Raw genomic sequence first — 25,171 nt, 5'->3', positions numbered from 1 at the left:
CTGTTGTAAGACAGGGCCTTTACGGTTCAGGCTTGCCTAGTACTTGAAGTACTCCTGAGGTGGTGTCCTGAGTGCTGGGAATACAGGTGGATAACACCCACCTGGTTCATCGCTCTCTTCCTTCTTCCTTTTTTTTTTTTTAAATGGTTTATTTATTTTTATTTTATGTCCATTGGTATTTTGCCTGCATGTATGTCTGTGTGACGGTGTCAGATCCTGGAGTTAGACAGTTGTGAGCTACCACGTGGGTACTGGGAATTGAACCTGGGTCCTCTGGAAAAGCAGCCAGTGTTCTTAACCACTGAGCCCTCCCTCCAGCCCCTTACTTCTCAAGCATAATCTTTCTGGAGCTTTTAAAGATGAGACTTTGGAATTCTTTCACTAAAATTATGGTTTTCTTTTAAAAATGTTGGAAGCACTTATTCATAGTGGTAGAGGAGGTATGTATACTCATGCTATGACACGCATGTGGAGGTCAGGGGACACCTTGAGGGAGTGAGTTCTACCCTTCTACCACATGGGTCCTGGGAATCAAACTCAGGTGAGATGTGGCAGCAAGTGCCTTTATCCACTTAGCGATTTTTTCTGCCCCGAAACAAGATATTCTTAATTTTGAATCACTTGAGAATTCACAGTAAAGTTCAAGGATCTGGTCAAAATTACATATAACATAAATAAAAAACACTGATTTTTCTGTCCAGTGACCTCCTCAATAAATACAATGTAGCAAACCACGCAGGCATCTTGAACTTTTATTTAGACATGAAGTTTCTTTAATGCTTAAATGGTCCTGTTTGGGATATGGTACCCTCACTCACTGTTGGTCCTGACTGTGATGCTGAAACCCCCTCTCACTGTTGGTCCTGGCTGTGATGCTGTAACCCCTCTCACTGTTGGTCCTGTCTGGGATGTGGTACCCCTCTCACTGTTGGTCCTGTCTGGGATGTGGTACCCTCTCTCACCATTGGTCCTGTCTATGATGTGGCAACCCCCCTCACTGTTGCTCCTGTTTGTGATGTGATAACCTTCTCTCATTGTTGGTCCTGTCTGTGATGCTGTATCCCCTCTCATCGTTGGTCCTGTCTACGATGTTCTCTTACCATTGGTTCTGTCTGTGATAAGGATGCTCTCTAACCATTTAGGAATTTAAGCTTTTGGGTAGTTTATCCAAAGAAAATATTAAATATGCATTATAAGAGAAGTATGTTGTTATTCAAGTTAGTATCTCCTGAAAGGCCTCTTTCTTTCTTTCCTTTAAAACCACAAATCTGGATTCCTGGAATGTGAGCACAGTTTAACTCTGGACTGAATGCCGGGGTCTCTGCTACTTGGCTTCCTGTCTCCCCTACTCTCTGAACACCCAGCACGGGCAGAGCCAACACAAACCAAGGGCTGGTGACTTTCTGAGCGACCCTCACATTCCTGCACTCTTCTGCAGAGCTTCACTGCAAACACTCTCCCGGTCTCGTACGCCTGCCTACCCAAATACTGCTTTATAGTTTCTTCTTCCTGAGCTTGGCTGCGTAATCAATCTGGTAACAGTCCTTCGGCCAGTTTGGAGAGAGCGTTTCTGGCATGAGTCAGGGGTAAAACATTTCAGATGTGTAACACTAACCTCCAAATATTTCCCTATTTGAATTCCTTAATTCCTCCATTCTTTTGCCATCAGAAAGGAAGGAGGTGAGCACTCCAGGCTCAGGGAATACCAGGGAGAGGAGGTGGAAGGAATATGAAGAGCTGGATGGTGGGAGGTGTGCTGTACAATGCTGTCTTCTGGGCAAGCCATCGCTGTTATAATCCTGGACCCACAGCAGCTGTGGGTTACCTGCTCACGGCCTGCACAAGACAGGGTCCATCAACATTCATGAAGCTCCACTGTGCCCTGGGGAGCTAATGGTGGTTCATGGTTGCTGGGAAAGGGGAAGTCATTTTTAAATACACCCCCTTCCCCCACCCCCGGCCATGATTACTTAAGCAACCTTAAGTAAACTCGTGAGTCGTGAACACATCCTAAGATATGAAAGTAAGGGATGAGCAGCAGGAAAGGAGAGGACATGGGAAGGGGCTAAGAAAGGGCAATGGGGGTGAATATGGTCAAAATACATGTATGTATAGGACACTGTGAAAGAATAAGTAAAAAGAAAAGAATTACAGTAAGGTCGGGACCAGAGAGCTGGCTGCTGACTGCTCTTAGAGGACCAGTGTTTGGTCCTCAGCACTTAAGATAAATGATTCAGAATCACCTGTAACTCCAGCTCAGGGAGGGCCCCCGCTCTCTTCTGACCTCAGCGGGTACCCACAAACAGATGGGTACATGAAAAAATATTTTTGCAAACTTTTTTAAAAGGCAGGGGTGGGATGAAAAACCTCACATACACAACAGAGACAGCTTCACAACGCGTTCCTTTTGCATGCAAAACTAACAGAACCCTAAAGCCACAATTCAGGACTTACACCTCCTGAATCCCTTAGCATAGGTATCAGAATCTCACCAATAAATCCCGTCTAATGAATGCCCATCTTTTGCTTTTCTTTTTTCCTCCACTGAGTTATGTGCAGGGCCACGTCTGGTCACTCAGCAGACAGTTCCCAATGTATCCTTGCTGACAGAACCTGGGTTCCTGTGTAGAGATGCTGGGAGTGCTGGAGAGGTGGCCAAGCTGAGGTCAATTCAATGAGACCTGAGGGGAAACATCGGGAGGATGTCGGGAAGGAGTCTATTTCCTCAGCAAAAAATGGGAGCACAGGGCTGGTTCTCTGGAACTGTTGGAAGGCTGTGACAGCCATTTGGTGACTATGGGAAGTTTACAATTAAAAAGCAATACGACCAAGAGGGTGACTCAGTGGGCTGAGACAAGCACAGACCTCTCATGACAGACAGAACAGTTCCCTCCCCCATGATACTTCCCCCAACTTTTAGGGTTATGACTGATCAGTTTGCTTTTCTGATATGTTTAGTCTTAATAGTCATGAAATGACAAGGCTTACAGATTCTTAATTAACATTTGCTTGGCACACTTGCAGCTGACAGCTTACTCTAGACATATTTATGTCATCTAATACAGGAGCCCTTGGGCTTTCTCCATCTGCACAGCTGCTCTATCCATCAATGGAACCATTCGTTCACCAATCAGTGCTGCCTTCTTCCAGCAACAGCTAAGTGCATTAGGCACAAGTGATACAAACCACATTGGGGACATAAAACAATTATACCCATTTCAGAGACAAAGACACTGAGGTCTTGGTGTCCAAACATTTTTTTTTTCTCCACTGGAAATCTGTATGCAACCTTGCTGGGACTCAAATCTATAGCATCTGAATGCCTAACTCTCACGCTTTTCATTATGCTTCAAGTGTTGGCCACTGCTTCACTTGCCTAATTTACATTTCACAAGAAATGAGAGAATAAAGGGTAGATTATGGAATCTACTCTGAAAAAAAAAAGAGACGATATAGACATGATCTAGATAAAAAGGTAGATTATTGAATTTACTTTTAAAAGACAACTACTAGTTTTAAATACTTTACATTGGATTGGATTTTTATATATTGTATACAAATTATATAGAGTTTAATCCTAGTACCAACCATAAAGGCCTGGAGGTCTGTACAGTCAAGACAGACAGTGACAGAACTGTGTAGGAAGAGGAAGTGACATAGCTGGGCTAAGAGCCAATGAGAGAGCAGAAAAGCAAGGCATATAAGCCTGGGTAGACAGGAAGTCGCACTCCTTGGAAGCTGCTGGAATTGGTGAGGCAAGGTTAGCTTGTGGCTTTCCTTATTCCCCTGATCTCTCTAAGGCTTTAACCCAAATTTCTGGCTCTATTTTTTATTTAATAAGACCATTTAGAAATTCGTCTACCAAGAAACTGTGTTGTTTTTTGATATTCTGCAATTCTGACTGACCACAAACTACTCCAGTTACTAGCTGTGTCTCATCACTTCTGGACACGTGGTGCATCTGGAACACCTGGAATGTGAGTGTTCCGAATCATTTACCTGGCAGTCAGAGCAACCCATGCCTACAGAAGAGCAGTGCTACCACGAGCCAGCGAGGCTGGGGATAACAGCTTCATCCTGCATTCCTGTGAGGCTCTTTTCGGCCTTGCTAACCATTTCACGGTGTACCCCCTGAGGCACGGCGGTTCTTTTAGCTCTTCACAGAGGAGATGCCTGAGTGTATGAGGAGAAAATTAAGTCAGAGAGTAAGATGCTGCCCTAAGGAACCCTGTAGGCCAGCTCTTGATACTCTGAACGCAATGAACTGATAACATTTCTAATGCCTTGGCAGGGTCCTGTTCCAGAAGGTGTTTTACAAAGTGGCCGACTAAGCTCTCTGTGCTCAATGTGTACTGCAAGTATGTCCTAATGTGAAACCCCAGAAACCACCCACTGTCCAGTACTCAGGTGAAAAACTAAACCAACAGCTGCTTACCAGGGCACGATTTATTTTACTGCCACTACAAGAAGGATTTGGAGCACGAGGACATGGAAAAGGTAATGTACACAATGGTAGACGTGAAAATAGACTAAGAGACTGACACACAGGCTCCCATCTACGTGAAAATGTGAATCTGGACTGGCAAGAACACTTCAGTGTACAGTGCAAGTTTAGAACGTAATAAAATAATGGAAACTGGCTCTTCTTTCTACTGCTTATCTTTAGAGTCATTATATTATTAATGCTGCAAATTCTTACAAACGGTATGCTCACGATTTCAATGTTTGCCCGATTTTGAAAAGACATGTTCTTTGTATGCATGATGAATGCTCTCTTCTTTCTTTTTCTTTTTCTTTTTGTTCAGGGTGCCTTCTTGACAAAGGACATCCATTTACTTACAGACTAAACATGTAAATTGTTTCTAGTATCTGAAGGCCTCACAAAAATGAATGCTGTATGGAAGCCCATACATTACTGCACTACAGATGTGGACATCTAGGCTCCGTTCCAGACACATGCCTGGCTGAGCCGGCACACCCAGGATGCTTTCTGCCAGCGGTGTGTATTTCTTCACCTTTCTCTTGGTTAATTCTGACTTACTGAAGAAGTTCTTAAACTCAGTCAATTCTGGCTTATTCAGTAAGTTCTAGACACGGTGCTGGTCGCACCACAATTTAGTTCACGGACCTCTCATTCCACACCGGGAAGGAAGCATTGTAATTATCAGCCTTTTTATGGAGGCAGAGTCAGTCCCTTCAAGCTAACAAGTTTGCCGAGGCTGACAGAGACAGGCTACTCAGGAGTCCCCACTCTCAGCTCACTGTTCTCTAAGTTCTGGCTTGTTCTCACTTGGAAGACTTCACGAGTTAAAAAGTACCAGATAAGAGTCAGGCGCTGGTGGCGCACGCCTTTAATCCCAGCACTCGGGAGGCAGAGCCAGGCAGAGCTCTGTGAGATTGAGGCCAGCCTGGGCTACCGAGTGAGATCCAGGACAGGCACCAAAGCTACACAGAGAAACCCTGTCTTGAAAAACCCCCGCTCCAAAAACAAATACCAGATAAAGTGTAAGTATCATGTCCCCCGAAGTAAATTCTCAGATTAGTTTTCTAATCGTACCTAACCTGTCCTGTCATGAAACCCACGACTGGGGAAGAAAACTCTCTCCTTGAGGTCTCTGTGGGTGCCGGGGCAGTCAGTGCAGACGGCCATCTGATGCAGGCTGAGCATAACGAAGGCAGCACAAACCAGAGGCTCAGGTAAGTATGAGAACAAGACATTGACTCAGACACAGACAGCACACAAGTAAAACTGCACACCACGAACCAAGGAAGCCCACGAGGGCGTCGCTGGCCTGTGCAGAAAGTCCCCTTCCTAAGTTCGGAATTCTGGAAAAACCCCCCAAACTGATTTCATTCAAATAGTTCCCAGTTAAGCTTTCCACACTATCAGAAGAGGTTCTAACCTTGAAAGTGGGTTGGGAAATGGAAAAAAGAAACATTGGTCCAGCTCCAGGGCTGTCTGTGGGGGGCATATACCATATGCACACACACACATCATTAACTATGAAGCTTTTCCTTCAGAGTCATGGCCCTTCCCAGGTGACAGGCAGGCCCGGACCCCCAAGTTTACTGCAAACGAGGCTGAGGTGGTGAGCCCTATCACTGTCACCAGTGGATCACGATACCATCCCAGAAACTGTCCCAGTTCTAACTCAAATAATCTCTCCTCACCTCTTTCTGTCACCCAAACCAGTTCACTCTTCCCCAAGCTCCACTTTCACTCCCCTGGTCAAAGACCCTGAGGGGTTTCTTTCCTCACCCTGATTCTGGGGTCTCTTCTGTGTGTGCTTTCTGGCATACATCCCAAAAGGAGGCAGCCTGAGCTAACAACCCAGTCCCTACTCTGCTCTGATGATCCCCTCTCCCTTCCATCCTGGCCTCTTGGCCTTGGTCTAGTCCCGCCAGGTCTTGCTAACTCCGTGTCCTCTGAGGACCTTTCCCTCTCCTGGACTAACTTCTAGTCACCTTTATATACATTAAACTCTTACAGAAAGGAAAAGCTTTCTTCTATTACAAGTTTTTTTCAAGACTTTATTTATTTTTAGTTTATATGTTTTGCATATGTATATATGTACATACGTATGTATGTATGTGCACCATGGTTGTGCAGTGCCCACAGAAGCCAGAAGAGGGCACCAGGGCCTCGAACTGGAGTTACAGTTGTGAGCTATCATGTGGGTGCAGAGAATCAAATCCAGATTCTCTGAAGAGCAGCCAGTGCTCTTAACCGTCAAGTCAGCTCTCCGGCTCCCGACTGTAATCATAAAAAAATCCATGACAGCAAGGGCCATGAAGACTGAAAAGATAAGTGGTATCAAGAACACACTAGGGTCTGGACTCTGCTCTCCAGTCAGCACCAGGAGCCAGATACCACACTGAAGAGCACCTAAGGTTTCTAGGTCTGCTTCTACCACTCCTGCTACAGTTTTGAGTTTTTTCTCCCCTCTATTCACTCCGAGCTTGCCTCGTGGCCTCTGCAGTGGTCTTCCCAGCCACTGGCTGACTCTCCCCTAGGTGTCCCCTGACCTCTGGCCTCAGTGTCTTTCATCTTCACATGCAAATCTATTCCAACTTCATATAAAGAATTTGGGTACATGGTGCTTAACCTCGGGTGAGCTGACTTGGATTTAAGGATTCCTGTCATCAGCCTCCATCAGCTGTGACTTTCAGTAAAGGTAGGGTAAGGACTAGTTAGGACAACAGCCACTGTTCTTCCTGAGCACAAAAGGAGCCCTTCTTTTCTGTGGTACAGTGGGATTCTGAAAACAGGAAAGGAAACCAATCTTGGTTTTCTCAACAGTTAACCCAGATGTCTGCAACCAAGTGTGTATGGCTGTTCCTGCACACACCAGCAAACAAGCTGGATACCAGCTGGATGTCCTTCCATTTGACTTAGCTCTCATCTAGTCTATCTGGAGAAAGCACTGTGTCCCATTCTTAAAGCACATCCCCTAAGGCTTCAGACTCCAGGCAAGAGCCCCAGGTCCTTTTATCCATGCTTCTGACTGACTGGCTAGAAACAGGTTTTTCAGAACTCCCATCTTCTGTTCAGTTAATTTGCTACAGCAGTTCGCAGAACTGAGAGAACATTTCTGGTTTATTTAAAAGGATATTAAAAAGGACATAGATGAAGACCAGATAAAGGGATGGGTAGCTACAACAGGGCATGTGGGAAGAGACAAACAACTATCATGTCCTGTCCAGGGGCATCAACTTCCAGGAACTACCAGGAAGCTCTCCAAACCCACTCTTCAGTTTTTATGGAGGATTCGTTCCACAGGCATGGCTGGCCAATTAAAATCACCAGCCAACATAACCTTCTCCTTCCAAGGAGGTTCTGCCATAGCCCTCTGTTCTTGCCATAGGGTTGTTTTGGTGTTCTGTTTAGCCAACCCTCATCCTGAAGCTACCTAAGGGCTGCCTATCTTAAGTTATCTCATTAACATATTAAACACTGTAATTCAAGGCTGACCACTTGCTATTGGATAAGGAATTGGGGGATTCATCCCTGGAAAGGACTATGTCTCTCACTTTCAGTATTTTTTAATTGCCTGTAGTTCTTTGTCTATGGGAGGGGCACCATGAGAATAACTATATTTGTAATGCATTAAACATTTTTAAACTTCTCAGTTTCGGTGTCTTACGGTATATACCAACAGTTATTTTATATGTCTACAGATTAAGCCAAATAAAAGCCCCATGGGATTCTCAATCTTTAGGAGTGTCAGAAGGTTTGAGAGACCAAAAGAAAAAAAGAATTATGCACTGTATTACTACCCATGTTAAAGAGTCGCAGTCACTGAAATGGCTCAGTAAAGGCTGACTGCTCTAATGCTGTTTAGCCATGAACATTACTGTGACCTGGGACAGTGGTACCACCTATCTGGGTCCAAAGTCACATAGGCAGGAAGACATTTATAGGATCCTACCCAGTGCTGTACTGTCCATAGTCAAGCCTGGGATACATCAGAAATGTGAATAAGAGAATTCACTGGAGAAACCAATTAAAAAAAAAAAAAACGTGGCTAGTTAAGTATGCAATAAAATAATCATTGTTTCCCCGGGACACCAGGCTTGATGGTCAGAAGAGCTTTATTTCTTTATTGTGTCACATGGTAGATTAAAAAGATGGGTTTTGAAATGAGGCTTACTTAAATAATCTTTATTGCTTCAAGGACATCCTTAAGTAACATTTTTTTCACTCTGAACATAAGATTATAAAGAATATGACTATTGCCCAATTAATAATTAAGCAATAGAAGTTTATCCATCACTTCTTTTGCAGCATATTCCAAATGTCAACATAGTGAAAATGCCAAATAACATTTTATTATTATAGAAACACATCTGAATCACTGGAAAGAATCTGAGACTCCTCAGGGTCTGTGGTCCACACTTGGCAAACACCTGCTTTTAAGTGTTTAGCAAGAACGGCTGAACTCCCTCATAAATGACACAATTCTATTCAGCAAGGAGGGTCCAGAAAGCTGTAATGAATAAAAGAGCTTTTCAGTTCCGCCATTCAGATGACACAAGATGGAGCCAGTGAGGTGGCTCTGTCACCCAACAGTGCAAGCTTGACAGCCTGAGTTTGATCTCCAGAACCCACGTAAAGGTAGGTGGCGAGAAGTGACTCCATAGAGAACTTCTGGCCAGCTTTCATACTAGGGCTGTGATACATGTGTGTGTTGACATGTGTCTACACACACAGAAGAGAAAAAATAAAGATGGCACTGAATCTTTTAAGGGACAGAAGGCTGGAAGAAGCTGAAACAAGAAGTTAACAAGACACAGGGAGCTTGGCAAGGCAGAAGAAAACAGCCCTGGGGGATGAGCACCTTGCACCGGGCAAACTGCACTCCACATGGCTCACCCGACACAGTCCAGCAAGAAGTCAAAGGTGAGCAGACGGCCAGTCTGGGACATCTGAACATTCAAGTCCCTCACGCAGGACCAGCAGGAGAAAACATGCAGTCAACACCCACTAAAAGAACAGATGAACAGCTCAGAGAAATGAACTACCTCTTACGGTAACACGGACAAGAAGTAATTCTAGGGCTGAACTCAGGCCTTCAAAGGCACAAACCCCATGTTGTTTTCCATAAATCAATGTCTTCAAAGCGGCAGGAAACACAGCTGGGATGGGGTGGGGTGAGTGTTAGTACAGGGAAAGAGGAAAACCACAGCCGGGGGAGGTGGGTGTTCACACAGGTACTCTGTAAAGTGACAGGGCCACATGTGTGCTGGGGGAAGATTAGAACAAGCCAGCTCCGAGACTACACACGAGGGAGGACGAGAGGAGGCCATCTGGACCCCAGGTGAGCGATTCAGCTGGTCAGGAGGAAGGGTCTTGGACAAACCTCACAGACTGTCCCCATTCCAAGGCCGAACTGCATGGGTTTGACAAGCTGTACATCCTAACTGGTCCTTACTTTCCTGCACTGCAGAGTATCACTTTACAGTGATACTGATATTAATTTCTCATAGATATTGTGAGCACTTAAAGAAATAATGCATGTAGGGAAAGGAATACAGTTCTTGACTTAACAAACATCGCTTTAAAAAGGAAAGAAAGGAAAAAGGAAGGAGGTGGAGAACAGGAAAACAAGGCGGGGGTGGGGTGGGGAGAAGAACAGGGCAGAGAGGGAGGAGGAGTATCTACCGAGTACAGGTGTGAAGCAAGCCAGTGCCACAGAGATCAGATCTGCCAGCCCTGCTGTGCTTTCCTAACAGAATAAGAAAGAAGCTCCATGTCATTCCAAGGTTCCAAGTCTGGGTGACCAGAAAAATGGAGCTGATAGGAAGGTGCCCACAGGTCCAAGGTACCAAGGAAGCTAGCGCTGAGGTTGCAGGGGGGGAGGGGAGGGCTCTGAAAAGCACGCCCAGGTCCACAGTGGAAAGGGATGGCCAAGTCTCAGAAAGGTACAGCATACAAGGACAGACACACCTGTGGGACGTGGGGCACTGATAATGAGGCCAGATGGAGAATGGGAGGCGGGATGCTCAAGACATACCTGTAAAACCACTTCGTTCCCACACTCTCGCCAGCCAAGCATGTTTGGCCCCACCCACCCTGTTCTCTAGGCGGCCATTCCATTCTCTCTACCAAACAGCTGATGCTTTTGGCACTGGACGTGGGCACACTCTGCCCTTGCAGCTCTTCTATAGAATCAATGCTTATTCAGAAGTGGCATGTTAAGATCACATTATGAGCAAAAGTGGCAAAATGGGCTGAGAAGATGGCTAGTCGGTGGGTACCATGCTTGCCACACAGGCAGGAGGACCTGAATTCAGATCCCCAGAGCCCATGTAATGAGCAGGTGTCGGGGTATAGCCTATAATCCTAGTGCTGGGAGGCAGAGAAAGGAGGCTCTTGGGAGCTTGCTGGACAGCTAGTCTTGCCAAATAGAAGAGTGAGATTTTTGTCTCAAAAAATAAGATGGAGTGTGTGCTGGCTAGTTTTATGTCAACTTGTCACAAGCTAGAGCCTCAATGGAGAAAAGGCCTCCATAAGATTCTTAGTTTTCGATGGGGACCACCCCTGGGGAGGTGGTCCTGGGTTCTACAAGACAACAGGTTGAGCAAACATGAGGAGCAAGTCAATAAGCAGCACCCTCCATGGCCTCTGCATTAGCACCTGCCTCCAGGTTCCTGCCATGTTTTGAGTTCCTCTCTTGACTTCCTCTGATGATGAAAAGTGCTGTGGAAGTGTGAGTCAAATAAACTCTTTCCTCCCCAAGTTGCTTTGGTCATGGTGTTTTATCACAGTAATAATAACCCTAACTAGGACAGAGAGTAACTGATGAAGATATTTAATATCAACTTTTGGCCTCCACATGCACGCACACAAGAATACATACACATGCATCAACATTCTTATATACACGAAAATTATTCATTGAAGTGAGCAGTGCCACATTTACCTTTGAAGGCCTGGGTCCCTCACAGCTGCAGGTAGGCTAGCTCTGCCCCAGGCAGCCTCCACATCCAGCCACATACTCTCCCCTGGCCCAGTGAAAGCCAGAGCTTAAGTCCAGAGCTTAGGACCTCTCCCACAGCTCCCATTATGTGTGTCCACCTCTTCTTAGATGTAACCTGTCCTACAGCTCTCTACACAGCGGATGCCAACCAGCCTATGCTCAATGGTTGAGGGGGCCATGGAGGCAGATGGAAGAGCCCCGTGGGGCATGCAGGGCAGGAAGTTTGCTCTGGCAGGAGAAGCTAGAATGAAGAGATAGTATAAGATGAGCTTCAGAAGAACCAAGTGGATCATATGAACCAGACTGAGAGACGTGGGACTACATTACCATGGAGTGAACTGGTTCTTGGTGGGACAAGCCACAGAGTCCTAGGCATCACCATGGTGTACAGCCTGCCAAAGCACAACCCGACTCAATTACAATGACTTATTCTTTCAGTATTAAATTCACCTTTAGGGGAGGCATTTCCATTTAACTGGGTTATTGGACTCAAATTTCTTCACAATTTTCTCCTCGTGTGGTAATGGAAGAACGGGTTGAAGGAACGGATACTGAGGACGGCGACAGCACAGGAGGTGGAGAATGTCCGAAAGGTCCTGGAACTCACAGCCGAAGAAGCTTCAGGCATTCAGGCTCCTCCCTACCCTGTGCACAGGCCTCCTGAGCGGCACTCACAGCAAGTCAGCCTGAGAAAAGCACTTGATCCTCATTATTTACTCTAGCCTCACAATTTTATGACGTCATAAACAAGTTTCCAGAAAAAAAAAAAAAGGCACACCTATGGTAACGACTTTACAAAGGCCAAATGACTGAACTTTGTGACTATGGAAATGGTAAAATGTTGCAGAGCAGACACAACCCAGCTATTTTTAATCCCTCAGAAGGCCATTCATATCCCATCCCTGTGTCCAAGCTAACAGACTTGTGCCTATGAAAATGTTTAAAATGTATTCTTAGCAGACCACTGGGCTCTCCCTAGGGATGTCAACCCTGAAACCTACAACGGGTTTGACCACATTGCTGTACCCCCTGCCCACCCACACAGTTCTTCTTCCTGATATGATACAATGCCCCGAGAGAGCAGCTTAAAGGAGATTGGGATTATTTCGTCCCACAGTTCAAGGTTGTAGCTGACTGTGACAGGAACACTGAGGTGGCTGGAGCACTGGAAGCAGCTGGTCATGTGACACCCACAGTCATAAAACAGTGAGCCCACCCGATATTCCTATAAGCATGCAGCACAGCCCGGGAAACCCATCCGGGAGTAAGAACCTGGGGAACCATCCCATACACAACACAGAAAGCAGCCTCAAAACATGTACCGCCTCACTAACATCAAGCAACTTGTGACTTTTAGGAGAAAATAGGAAACAGAAATATAAGGGAGAAGGAAATATACTGGGGAGGGGGATCCTATCATTTGGTATTCCAGCTGGTTTCACATTTTATAAGCACATAGTTTAACTTTGCAAGCATTGGAAATGTAACTAAAGACAACTTGGCTCTAGGGTTCCTTCCCTCAATGCGGAACGTGTAGTATTCCTAAATTGGTATTTTTTTGCACATCAACCAAGAAGTCTTAGGCGACAGAACTAAAGGTGAGGTACCAGCTGTCTGCTTTAACAGGAATTTAAACACATTTACAAGCAGAAATGATAAAGCTTCTAACTCACAAGAGATGAATAACAAGGATTTTGGAAACTGCAACAGAATTGAAGAAAGATACTGAAGACCAGGCAATTGATAAGAAAAGTTTAGAGACTGTCAGGACCAACCATAAATTCTAAAGATCCAAACTTTAGGTTAGGTTCCCATCTGTCCTGCTCTTCCTCCAGCAGAAAAGCTTCGGCTCCTCCCTCCTCTGTCTCCCTCCTCCATCCCTTCTTCTCAGATAACCCAGGGAAAAGAAAATTCAACATCAAATGAAGACGTTATGGCCTTAGTTAAGACAAAACCTAAGAGGGGAGCTTAACAGGGGGTTAACATTCTGGTTATAAGTTTCCTGAGTCACATCAGGACTCTGGAATTTGCTAAAGAATTTCAGGTCACCCTATTATAACTTAGAAGGCAGGATTTTCTGACTTTATTAATGAATCATAAACTTCCTTTTGTAAAGGTGGCCCTCTCTGCTGATTATCTCTGAAATACAAGAAGTGCCAATGGGATACCTTGTCTGGTAAAGGTGCCTGCCACCAAGCCTGAAGACTTGAGGGGTTGGATGCCCAGGGCATGTGGTGGAAGGCGTGAACTGACTCCAGAAAGCTGTCTTCTGACCTTCACACAAACTGGGAAACATGTAAACCTCACATGTGTATAAATTAATAAAAAAGTAATAAACAGAAGATTAACTTAACTCTATATAACAAGTTTCACTGGTTGATCTTTTTACTAAGATTTCTACTAAGAATATATTCTGACTGAATATAACTATGCTGTGTGTTTGTTGCCATTGTTTTTGCAGTTTAAAAAATTCAGTTACTTATTTATGTTAACATGTGTTTATGTGCACCACATGTATACATGTGTTCACAGTGGCCAGGGGGTGGAGTGTGGTTGATATATTGTGCACCCCAATAAACTTATCTGGGGGTCAGAGAACAGAATAGCCATAATATTAAACATAGAGGTTAGGCAGTGGTAGCACATGCCTTTAATCCTAGAATTCCGAAAGCAGCGATTCATTTGGATCTCCATGAGTTCAAAGCCACACTGGAAACATCCAGGCATGGTGACTCACGCCTTTAATCTCAGGAAGTGATGGCGGGAAGAAGAAAGGTATATAAGGTGTGAGGACCAGGAACTACCCTGGTTAAGCTTTTAGGCTTTTAGCAGCAGTTCAGCTGAGATTCATTGTGGATGAGGACACAGAAGCTTCCAGTCTGAGGAAAACAGGATCAGCTGAGGAATTGGCAAGGTGAGGTAGCTGTGGCTTGTTATGCTTCTCTGATCTACCAGCAGTCACCCCAATAACTGGCACTGGGTATGTTTTTATTAATAAGACTTTTTAAGATTTGTGTCACAGTGGAGGACATCAGATCCCCTGGTTGGTTGTAAGCCGCCATGTGGATGCTATGAACTGAACCTGGGTCCTCTGCAAGAACAATAAATGCTCTTAACCACTGAGTTATCTCTGCAGCTCCAGTGGTAACTGTATTATATGTCATCTGTGTCTAAAACAGCATGCAGCAAAACTAAATCTACCACTAAAATTTCTAATGACTAATCTTTAACGGCTTCATTTTGAACTTAATGTGTGCTAAAATTATTATTACTGACGTGCTTAAATTAAGCCATGTACATGTATACATATGAATATAAACATTTTAGGAGGATTCGTGGCCTCGCAACTATGGCTTTCACGTGTAGAGGCTATGGCTGCGTGACCTGCTCTCTCTGCCTACCATGCGATTTCCCCCCCCTACACCTCCCACTGCTTCTTTCTGAAAATCTGCTATTCCAGATCCTCAGCCAGGCCTAGCCAAACCAGGAATTAACTGCTAAGTTTGGGACTGAGGTAAAAAGCCAATGGTATTCAAAGACTTGATTTCAGTCAGGACTAACAAACTGAAGATAATGAAATGCTAATTTTGAGCTTCCTAGTGAAACGGTTTGGATCTGGCATTTTTAAATGTTAATTATGGAAACAGGCTAAAAAGAAAAGACGTGGCGTGTTCAGAATAGAGAGATAACTAAATTTTGCATTTAAAGGATGACTATTAAAATATGCTTTCATTACTTCTCAAAAAATTCTAAACTTTTAAAATCAATTAAGAAAATAAGAAATATTAAGGGACTGGCCTAGGCAGAAACATTTCTGCATGGCTTCTGTGCTTTGCCCATATGAAATATACACATGTTTGGTCAGTGTTGAGGTCACTGGTTTTGTTAATGAGAAGACACAGTTGCCATTCAACACTAATTCAATGATTACAATAGAAAGTTGATTTTGTTACAAATAATGTTATGAAATTAGATATCAAAGTTATCAAGATAAAACCAGCATTATTATAAAAGCCATAAGAAGGCTTATATTTGTGTCAGAAAATATTCTTGTGATACAAATATATAATCTATAATAAGCTTCTGACAGGTAAAACATGGTAAAATGTTTGTTTGGCCGGTTTTCAGCAGAAAAGGTACTTGGGAGAACACAGCATTTATAAACACTCTGTGAAATGCCCCACTGGGGCAACTGGGGTAGGAACAGCAGCAGTTCAAGGCAACCCGAGGCTACACAGAGCGCTCTGAGTCACACTGGGCTAGACCGTGAGACCCCATCTCAAAAGACAAAAACAAAGCAACTCCCTTAAAAACCTCCAAAACCAGAAGAACACCTAGAAAACCTCACAACTAATAGAATGTTTAATGGCATTAAACATGAAGCTTTAGCCAGGCGGTGGTGGCGCACGCCTTGAATCCCAGCACTCGGGAGGCAGAGCCAGGCGGATCTCTGTGAGTTCGAGGCCAGCCTGGGCTACCAAGTGAGTTCCAGGAAAGGCGCAAAGCTACACAGAGAAACCCTGTCTCGAAAAACATGAAGCTTTAAACTCAAGGCTTGTCTAAAGTTAGAAACAGGCAGAATGCCCTCTCACGACAGTTTTCCTTTTCCTTTCTTCTGAAAGATCGCACTCAATTTTGACTGTGTGTGTGGGTGCGCGTGCGCATACAGGGCCCAGGGAGTCGAGAAGAGGGTGTTAGATTGCCTGGACCCAGAATTACAGGTAGTTGTGAGCCACCCAATGTAGGTGCTGGGAAACAAGCTCAGGTCCTATGTGAGAGCTCTTAGCCAGTGAGCCGTCTCTCTAGCTCATTCCTTCTCTTAATTTTCATTTGAATTTTACTTCATTTTTTCCCTTTTCTTTCTTTTTTTTTCCTTTGGTTTTTCAAGACAGGGTTTCTCTGTGTAGTTTTGGTGCCTGTCCTGGATCTTGCTCTGTAGACCAGGCTGGCCTCGAACTCACAGAGATCCACCTGCCTCTGTCTACCGAGTGCTGGAATTAAAGGTGTGCACCACTGCCGCCTGGCTTTAATTTTTCTTTCTTGTTCTTCCTCTTTCATTTAAATCTATTGCTTCCTTCTCATAGTCCCCCCCTTTCTAGTTTCATGTCCCACATATCTATGTATGTGTATATAGGTTTATACATAAATTTACGTCTAGAGTCTGCATATGAGAAAACATGTAAAAATCTGACTTTCTGAGTCTGGCTTATTTCACTCCTTTAGAGAAAAATAGAATTCATTACACACACACACACACACACACACACACAAACACACACACATTTAAAAGATAAACTGAGAAAGAATAAAGCTGTTTTGTTCACAGATGACATGATCATCTACAAATCTGAAAAAAAATAAAAAATCCTCTCGAAGCTAATAGGTGATCACAGTAAGGTTGCCAGACACAAGGCCAACCGACCTACACAAGCCAGCTGCTTTTCTATATAGGAGCAAAGATCATGTTCAATTTCAAATGAAAAACACACGACCATTTGCATTGGTACCTCTCCAAATGAAATGCTGAGCTATTAACAATCTATCTATAAGCACTATATAAAGAAAGCTACAAAACTCTGATGAGATCTATCAAAAAACTGAACAGTCCACGTTCACAGAAAAACTTTGTGTTCTTATGGTCACAGTTTTCCACAACTTGACCTTTAGATTCAATACAACCACAAAAATCTACTGAATCATTTTATAGATTAATAAACTGATTCTCAAGTTTCCATGGAGAAGCAGAAGACTGGGAATAGTCAAATCACTATTAAAGACCAAATTTGGAGGTCTGAGTCTGACTGTAAGACTTAGTCTAAAGCTGCGGTCATCAAGACAGGTTGACAGGCAAAAGCACAGACGTACGGAACAGACTCACATAAACAGCCTGCTCATCTTTGACAAAGAAGTGAAGGAAGGCAATGGCATGCAGAGTCTTTTCAACACAATCATTCAAAAACAAACCCAGACACAGACCTCACAACTCTCACAAGAGTTGAACAGCAAGGACAGACCTAACCATAAAATTAAAAACTATAAACTAGAACAGCAGTTCTCAACCTGTGGGTCTCGACCCCTTGGGGGGGGGTCACATATTAGATATTTACGTTATAATTCATAACAGTAGCAAAATTACAGTTATGGAGCAGCAATGAAACAATTTTATGGCTGGGGGTCACCACATCATGAGGAACTGTATTAAAAAGGGTCTCAGCATTAGGAAGGTGGAGAAGCACTGACCTGGAGGATAACCTAGGAACATTCGGGAGCACTTCGGTGACATACTGGTTAACGCCAATTGAGAACTTGACAGAATCTAAAGTCACCTCGGAGAAGGGCCTCTGGGCATCTCTGTGGGGAGTTATCTTGGCTATCCCGCTTGCGAGAGCTGAGGTGGGAAGACCTGCCCACTGTCGATGGCACCATGTGTAGATGGACTGTATGTGTTCTCTACATGCATTCACGGCTCTCGGTCCAAATTCTGGGTGTGGTGTGATCAGTGGCTTCGAGTTCCTGCCACCCTGACCTCTGCACCATGATGGACTACCACAGCAACAGAAAAATAAACAGGGACAGCAACGGCTTCTCAGAAATAACCAAAAGACGATCCAGTGAAAGAGAACTAACTGATGAGGCTCCCTTCGTTAACATGGAAAAAAAAAAAAAGGAACGAAAATACATTCGCTCTCCTAAAGACTATGCCATGAGAATGGAAAGAGAAACCACAGGTTGAATGCAAAAGAAACTTCCGATAAAGACCTATTATCAAAAAGAAAAAAAAAAACTCTTAAAATTCGACACTTACCTAGGGGTCCAATGCACTGGATTTGGTCCTCAAGTACTTAAAACCTTTCAGCAATAAGAAAACAACCAAGCTGATGTACGGCACACCTACTAGAATGTCCCCAGTCTACAACCACAACACTGCCAAAGGCTGATGACGCAGGGCAATAGGAGCTGATGAGGGACATGCAAAGTGGCTTAGACCCTTGTGAAAACACTTCCTAACTTCTCACAAAATGAAATGCAGCCTTACCACACAATCCAGTAACTGTGCTCTCTGGTGTCTACTCAGATGAACTGAGAACTTATATGTAGACGAAAATGTGTGTATGTTTGTCTGTACAGCTTGCCCATAATTGCTAAACCCTGAAAGCAACCAGAATGTCCTTTAGTAGGTGATAAATATCCAGTGCATATTACTAAATGAAATAAACCATTTTGAAAGGTTACATATTATAGCAATCTCAACGAGTGGGCGTTCTGGACAAGGCAAACTGCTAAGACAGTATAAACACTAGTGGTTTTGAGGGTGTGAGCTGAGGGAGGATGAACACACAGAACCAAGTACTTCCAGGGCACGCAACTAGTGTGTAGAATATTACAATGGTGAATACAGGCTATAGATTCTTCAAAGCCCATAGGAAATGCAGCACAAAGAGCGAACCCTAACCTGTCTTTTTTACGAATACTACAACTTTTGGTGGTGGCATTTAAAGAATTAAAAAAGCTCAGTATACCCATAAACCATAATGTAATAAAATAATGTCCCAGGAGTTTCCAGGAGCACCCCTAACTATGCCGCTTCACACTGAGCAACAGTCCCGGGTTCCCTCAAAAACCTGGAAGCTGGTTAAATGCCATTATCGTCCCGCTTAGAGCAAACATGTCACACGTGCTAATGTAGCTGCTTCCCTGGTCCCAGCGGCCCTGCCTGCCCCGCTATGCAGAGGAAGTGGTCTTCACTTTCCTGAAGGGAGGGAGGTGAAGCCTAGTGATTGAGGCTGTGTCCTACTAGCCAACACTTACCATCTTGGAACAGAAGTCAGACCGCCATTGAGGATCTATGGAAATGGACACTCAAGAGAGGGTTTTGCTTACGGAAGAACACACAGCACCAAATATTGAAATTGGGACCTAACAAGGCTAAGGACAAGGAAGCCAAAGAGAGAAATGGGAAGAGGGAGCCTTAATTGAGAAAATGCCCCTACCAGACTGGCCTGTGGGCAAGCCTGTGGGGCATTTTCTTAATTAATGACTAATATGGGAGGGCCCAGCCCATGAAAAGCAGTCTGAACAAGCCGTGGGGGACAAATCGGTAAGCAGCACTCCTCCATGGCCTCGGCATCAGTTCCTGCCTCCAGGTTCCTGCCTCGAGTTGCTGCCCGACTTTCCTGGATCATGGACTATAAAAGCTATAAGCTGAAATAAACCCTTTCCTCCCCATGCTGCTTTTGGTTATGGTGTTTTATCACAGCATTAGACACCCTAACCAAGTCCCCAGGAGAAGGGCACCTGCTTTGGTTTCTGGGATGAAACAGCTCACGGGCGTGACGGGTTAGGGAATGCCTCGTTCAGCGATGTTAGCCCGAACACTCGCCCGCACTGGCCAAAGAGGCCTGTATGTCATCAGCACTCTGCCTTCCAGCTCATGTTTCACAAGAGCAGAGAGCTGTGTTTCTAGTCCCACAACGAGGATCATCTGGAAACACCAAGTTCATCCAACCACGACATCTTAGAGAAACGAAAACCTACCCCTAACTAGTACCCAAACTGAAATGCTTCCAGACACCATTTTTAAAAAGGAAAGGAAGAAGTTTGTGAAGGAAGTTCCTCCTCCCATGACTTTCAAGCTCAAGCATCACCAAACATCTGGGAGGGACATAACAGGTATTAACTTCAGCTGACAGATGAGGAAACAGAGGGACAGAGAGGCCATTACGATGTCAGGTAGAAAGCCAAGTCTAGTCAGAAAGCACTCAAAGTGGGGGCCTCAGAGAGAGCTCTAGTCCAGCCTCACTGGGCACGAGTTGCCTTCTGAAAGCGGGAGAAGGTTGGGCCTTCCACTTGACCACGGTGAGGCAGGTGAGGACAGGACTCACTCCTCTGCGATGTCCAACGCGGACGTACAACTATGCACATCTAAATTCTAAATTGATCGAGTGAACGGGAGCAACACAGTCAATGTCTTAGCAACACTGGGCATATTTCCACTGCTCAAGAAACACGTGTGACAGGTGGCTCCCACCACGCTAGGCAGAATGGATGGTTCAGGACCGGAGGGTGCCCTTCCATGCAGATGCTGCAGCTTGTACCCTGTGGTACAGGGCTGTCACTGCTGGCACCTGCAGCAGGACTAGGAGTCCAGCAACTGCTTCCAAGCAGGTCTGTGGACACAGGCAAAACCGAGCCTCCATTCACTCTCTTTAAAAAAGTCCTTCTGCAGCAACATCTTAGGATTCTGCTCACAACCTGAGATGGCAGACTGTTGAAACTACCTATCCTTCTACCCGTATTGGCCCTTTATCAAATCGGACCAAGGGTCATTAGGTGTTTACTACTTCCTGGGGCATCAGTCACTAAATCCACATTAAATAACATGCTTTAATTATTCCAAGGGTTAACATCTGAAACGGTCATAAAAAGACTACTCACCAGAAAAGCCAGCTGGAAATAGAGAAGAGTCTCACCCCAATGTCCTTCCCATATGAACCTATGAGGGAAAGGTTGCAATTTAGGGCCAGAACAAACAAACAAACAAACAAAAAACTAAAAACAAAACACACACACACACACACACACACACACACACACACACACACACACACACACACACACACACCATCTTGTTTCTCCAGAAGAGTGAGTCTGTTTCCTTCTGCCACAGAATGGAAATGACATGGCTATCAGGTATAAATATGAATTAATGCCTAAGCATTGGAGGCCCCTTTTCCACAGAAACTGTAACCATCTTTTTTTTTTTCCCTCGAGCACAGAGCTGTGACCTCTTTCCTCCTGGCCTTTTATCTCCACCCATGGAAAACATCTTAAGCAGACAGAGGCTGTATCTACCACCTCTTGGAAGATTAATGTAGGAGTGTGGTGTTCTGAATGAAAATGGCTCCCATAGGCTCATATGTTTGAACGCTTGGTTGCCAGTTAGTGGAACAGTTTGGAAAGGGTTAGATGGTGTGGCCTTTGTTGGAGGAGATGTGTCAGCCTTTGAGGTTTAAACACCCCACATCCTAGGTGTTAACTTCAGCTGACCTGAGCAGAAACAGATTGTTTTGATGACAAGTATAAAGCCATGTAATTTCAGGAGCCAGGAGAGATAATGGGGGGAAGGGAAGATGCTAAAGTTGTAGCTCCTCTTTCTACCTGCTGCCTATGGATCAGGATGTAAAGACCTCGGCTACTGCTCCAGCGCCATGCTGTCTGCTTCCCACCATGATGATCACGGACTAACCCCCTGAAAATGTGAGCAAGCCCCCAATTAAAAGTTTTCTTCTGTAAGTTGCCCTGGTCATGATATTTCTTTGCAGCAATAGAATAGTAATTAAGCCAAGAGTATGTTTTAAGAGGTAAGTAGTGGCTTGTGCCTATAATCCCAGGATTTGAGCAGCTGAAGCAGGAGAGTTGCTGTGAGTTTGAGGTTAGCCTGGCTTCCATAGTGAGTTCCAGGACAGTATGGGTTAAAGTGGTTTGGTGATCTTCTCACTATACTATACTGAGGAAATCCAAAATCAGAGTTCAGTGCCAATGAAAACACAAACCTCAAATCACTGGGCTAAAGGGAATTATTTATCCTGGGAGAATTCAAGGAAGGCTGGACTGTGGCAATTTTAGCATCTTCCTTTCCCCCCATTGTCTCTACTGGCTCCTGCAATTACATTAATTAAGCTTTAGTTAATTAAAATGGCAATAGGAAGTGCCAAGTACAGTCATAAGCACATTGGTAATTGACTCACACCTCACGGTAAGTCGTTTCTATTTTGCAGTAAAAGACACCTAAGTATGGACAGGTTAAGTAACTTCTTCAAGGTCACACAGGTAGAAAGTGGAAGGACTGAGATTTAAGTCCTGTCAGGCTTCTATGTTGCCAGTATGCAAGCCCCTGTTTAATACTGACAATGGACAGTTAAAGGATCATCAGAAGACATTTCAGGGACGAGCAACCAAGGAGAAAAAAAGAACTGGGCTTTCTTAGCAAACAGTTTCCAGACATGTCCCTAACACTCTTCCAGATTGCCAGCTTTGACTCTTTTCTGTCCAGAAGTTCCAGGGAATGCCAATCTTTTAATTTTGCCTCTTTCCCCAACATTTACTCTTAAACTCCCTTGGCACTGTTTTCTGGTAAAATAACCAAAAACAAAAACAAAACAAAAAAAAACCCCAAAGACATTATCCACCAGCAAAACTGCAATTACAGCTGGGTTCCTAGCAAGGGCACCTTACAGTAAACAGAGACTGAGTGGGTCCTGGTAACTCCAGTCCTTCAAGTTGCTATAAACCGGTTACCATGTGACTGCACGACACTGGGCTCTCAGGGACGCACGGCCTGCCAGGAACGGTTCTACTTTCTCTTCCTTGGACTCTGTGCTGTAGATGTTGACTCTGCTGAGCCCCGGGCTTTAGAATGCTTGAAAATACTTTTTGTGTTTTATAAATAATCTTGTGCCCAGTAAAAGACAGTCTTCCTAAGGTACAAAAGCTAAAACACACATCGACAACACAAAAAGTCTGAGGTGGTGTGCTCCCATGAACGCTGTGTCATCCTTTGGGCAAGTCACGATACCACTCTTAGGGGTACTTTCCTCTTTGGTAAAATCTGCTGCACTTTCTTTAGAAGGTGGCAATAGCTGGTCAAAAGTAGGCACATGGATGGGTATGGTGACTCATTCCTGGAGTCCTTGAATTGGAGAGGCCAAGGCAAGAAAATCAATAGTTAAAGTCCAGCCTGGACTACAAAGTCAGTTCCAGGCCAGCCTGGGCTACAGACACAAAGTTGTAAAAAACCAGGATGGAAGAAAGGGAGAGAGGGAGGAAGGGAGGGAGGGAAAAATAAAATAAATGACACACCTTCTCATAATCAACTGTTATAAAAAAATTTCAAAACCAAGTTGTATCCTTGAGATTTCATTTTTAATTTTTAACAGGTTTGTGATCATAAAATTTCCAAAGGAATACCTGCTTCCAGGTTCTTCCGAAACTTTCTTGTTCTCCAGAGAACAACACATATGGATCAGAAACACAAGACAAGAAAAAAAAAAAAAAACTTTGTTTCAAAAAAATAAGAAGACAAAATAAGCCTGCCTGGTCCTGAACCTGCGACTGCAGACTTCATGTGAACACAAATGCTCCAAGCCCCCTTCCTCACAGCCACCGGTAAATATGTTGGGCATAAAATTCTTGTTGCGCATGAAAGCCATTTCTAGTAAAAACTAGAGGTCCACATGGCCCTCAACGAACAGTTTGCTCCCAGGCTCCACGTCACAACAAGGTGGTCGATAGTAACAATGTCCCAGAATTCCAAGATCCTGAGGTTTCCGTAAAGCACTTCCTAGGTCGACCTGGCCTTGGAGCCTCAGCCAACAGCACTCTGTACCCTGTACCTGTGGGCCTCACCTGAGCTGAGCTGTGGTGTTATTGTGTAGAAAAGGGAACAGAGAGAGACATTCTTCCTGAGGGCACTCTGTTTTGTATTTATACAGCAGGATGCAGCAACAATTTAAATATGGAAGTTTCTGGTTTGACCCCACCCCTTTTAAAGGGTGGATTACACAAGTCCCAGTAAGTTTCAAGGAAGAGGCTTGCAAGGAACATGGACCTGAGCTGAAAGGCTCCTCTTTGGCCTCATACACAGATGAAGAAAACAAAACGTCATCTGACGACTCATGAGCAGCCAGAGGCTGAGTCTTTCCTGTCTCTGATCCCTGATGCAGAGACTCCACACGGCCTCCCTACAAGGTTCTCACACTGTTCCTTGCTTGAGCTTCCCAGGGACACTGCCTTTGGATCACACCCAGAAGGGTTGACTCCACAGGTCTGGGTGTGGTTGGGTGTTGTGATTTTTCAGTCCCTCTCAGCGGATGCTAGCACACAGACAAGTCTGTGACCCATACCCTGGGAACATCTGCTTCAGAAAAGCTGTTGGACCCTACTCCCTCTGAACATTGTTTTCTTTCTAACAAAACAACACTTTGAAAAGAACAGCAAGTCAAAGAACTCTTAGCTTTACTGCAGTGAAGGGCAGCTTTCTCTGTGTGCAGCCTTCCCTCCGCCTGCCCACACAATAAAGATTACAACACAGAGTGAGTAAGCCCGGAACATGCTTCCCAGCAGAAGGTAAAAAGGAACGCTCTGAACGGGTAGGAAGTAGTCTGTGACAGACTCCACTGCCCTTTGGACTTCTTACCGTGGCGTTCCCATCCCCAGAGCTCCATCTGGCTCCTCCTCCTCGACACTAGTTAGTTACAGATCACTCACTCTCAGGGACCACGCCTCCTCTCCCTTCCTCCCCTCTCTGGCGGCTGCAGCTGGCCACCCTTCCCAGCCTCTCCCTAGGTTTCCAGGTGGACCTTCACACCCATAAATACCTTCAGGGCAGCAGGCAGGGCGCTGGGTGGGGAGAGGGTGTTTCCTAAGGCTCTCCCTTAGGCCAAGCTCTTGCCCATTCAGCCATTCCAGGCAAGGTAAAGCCAGGTGACAAAGCGGGACTGAGCCTGCCCCCATCCTCTGCAAAGCTCCTACTTCTGGGGGTTGACTTGATAAGACAACACAAAGCCAGGAAAACAAGAGGAATGTTTTTTTTTTTTGTTTTGTTTTGTTTTTCCAACTTATAAACTGTATGGCTGTGGCAGGCTTCTTGCTAACTGTTCCTTTTCTTAAATTAACCCATTTCTATTAATCTA

The 25,171-nt window shown here is 44.6% G+C and overlaps 1 protein-coding gene across 5 annotated transcripts in view; it reads right to left on the bottom strand.

Annotated features, from left to right (window-relative positions):
- The window catches only part of Gng12 (G protein subunit gamma 12), a 120,555-nt gene that overhangs the window by 80,476 nt on the left and 14,908 nt on the right, over nt 1–25,171 (bottom strand). For 2 of the 5 annotated variants that reach the window (XM_076566885.1, XM_076566886.1), the window contains exon 2: nt 20,916–20,973. The exons of 1 other annotated variant lie outside the window; for it this stretch is intronic. The gene's annotated coding sequence lies outside the window, so the exon portion shown is untranslated. Of the gene's footprint in view, nt 1–2,492; nt 2,682–20,915; nt 20,974–22,033; nt 22,053–25,171 lie in introns of those variants that run through there. 2 more of the 5 variants (XM_076566888.1, XM_076566887.1) reach the window with 2 other exon arrangements.

The sequence above is a fragment of the Peromyscus maniculatus genome, chromosome 3, assembly GCF_049852395.1.
Source record: "Peromyscus maniculatus bairdii isolate BWxNUB_F1_BW_parent chromosome 3, HU_Pman_BW_mat_3.1, whole genome shotgun sequence".
NCBI classification, from domain to species: domain Eukaryota; kingdom Metazoa; phylum Chordata; class Mammalia; order Rodentia; family Cricetidae; genus Peromyscus; species Peromyscus maniculatus.
This window is presented reverse-complemented; position numbering and strand designations above follow the sequence as displayed.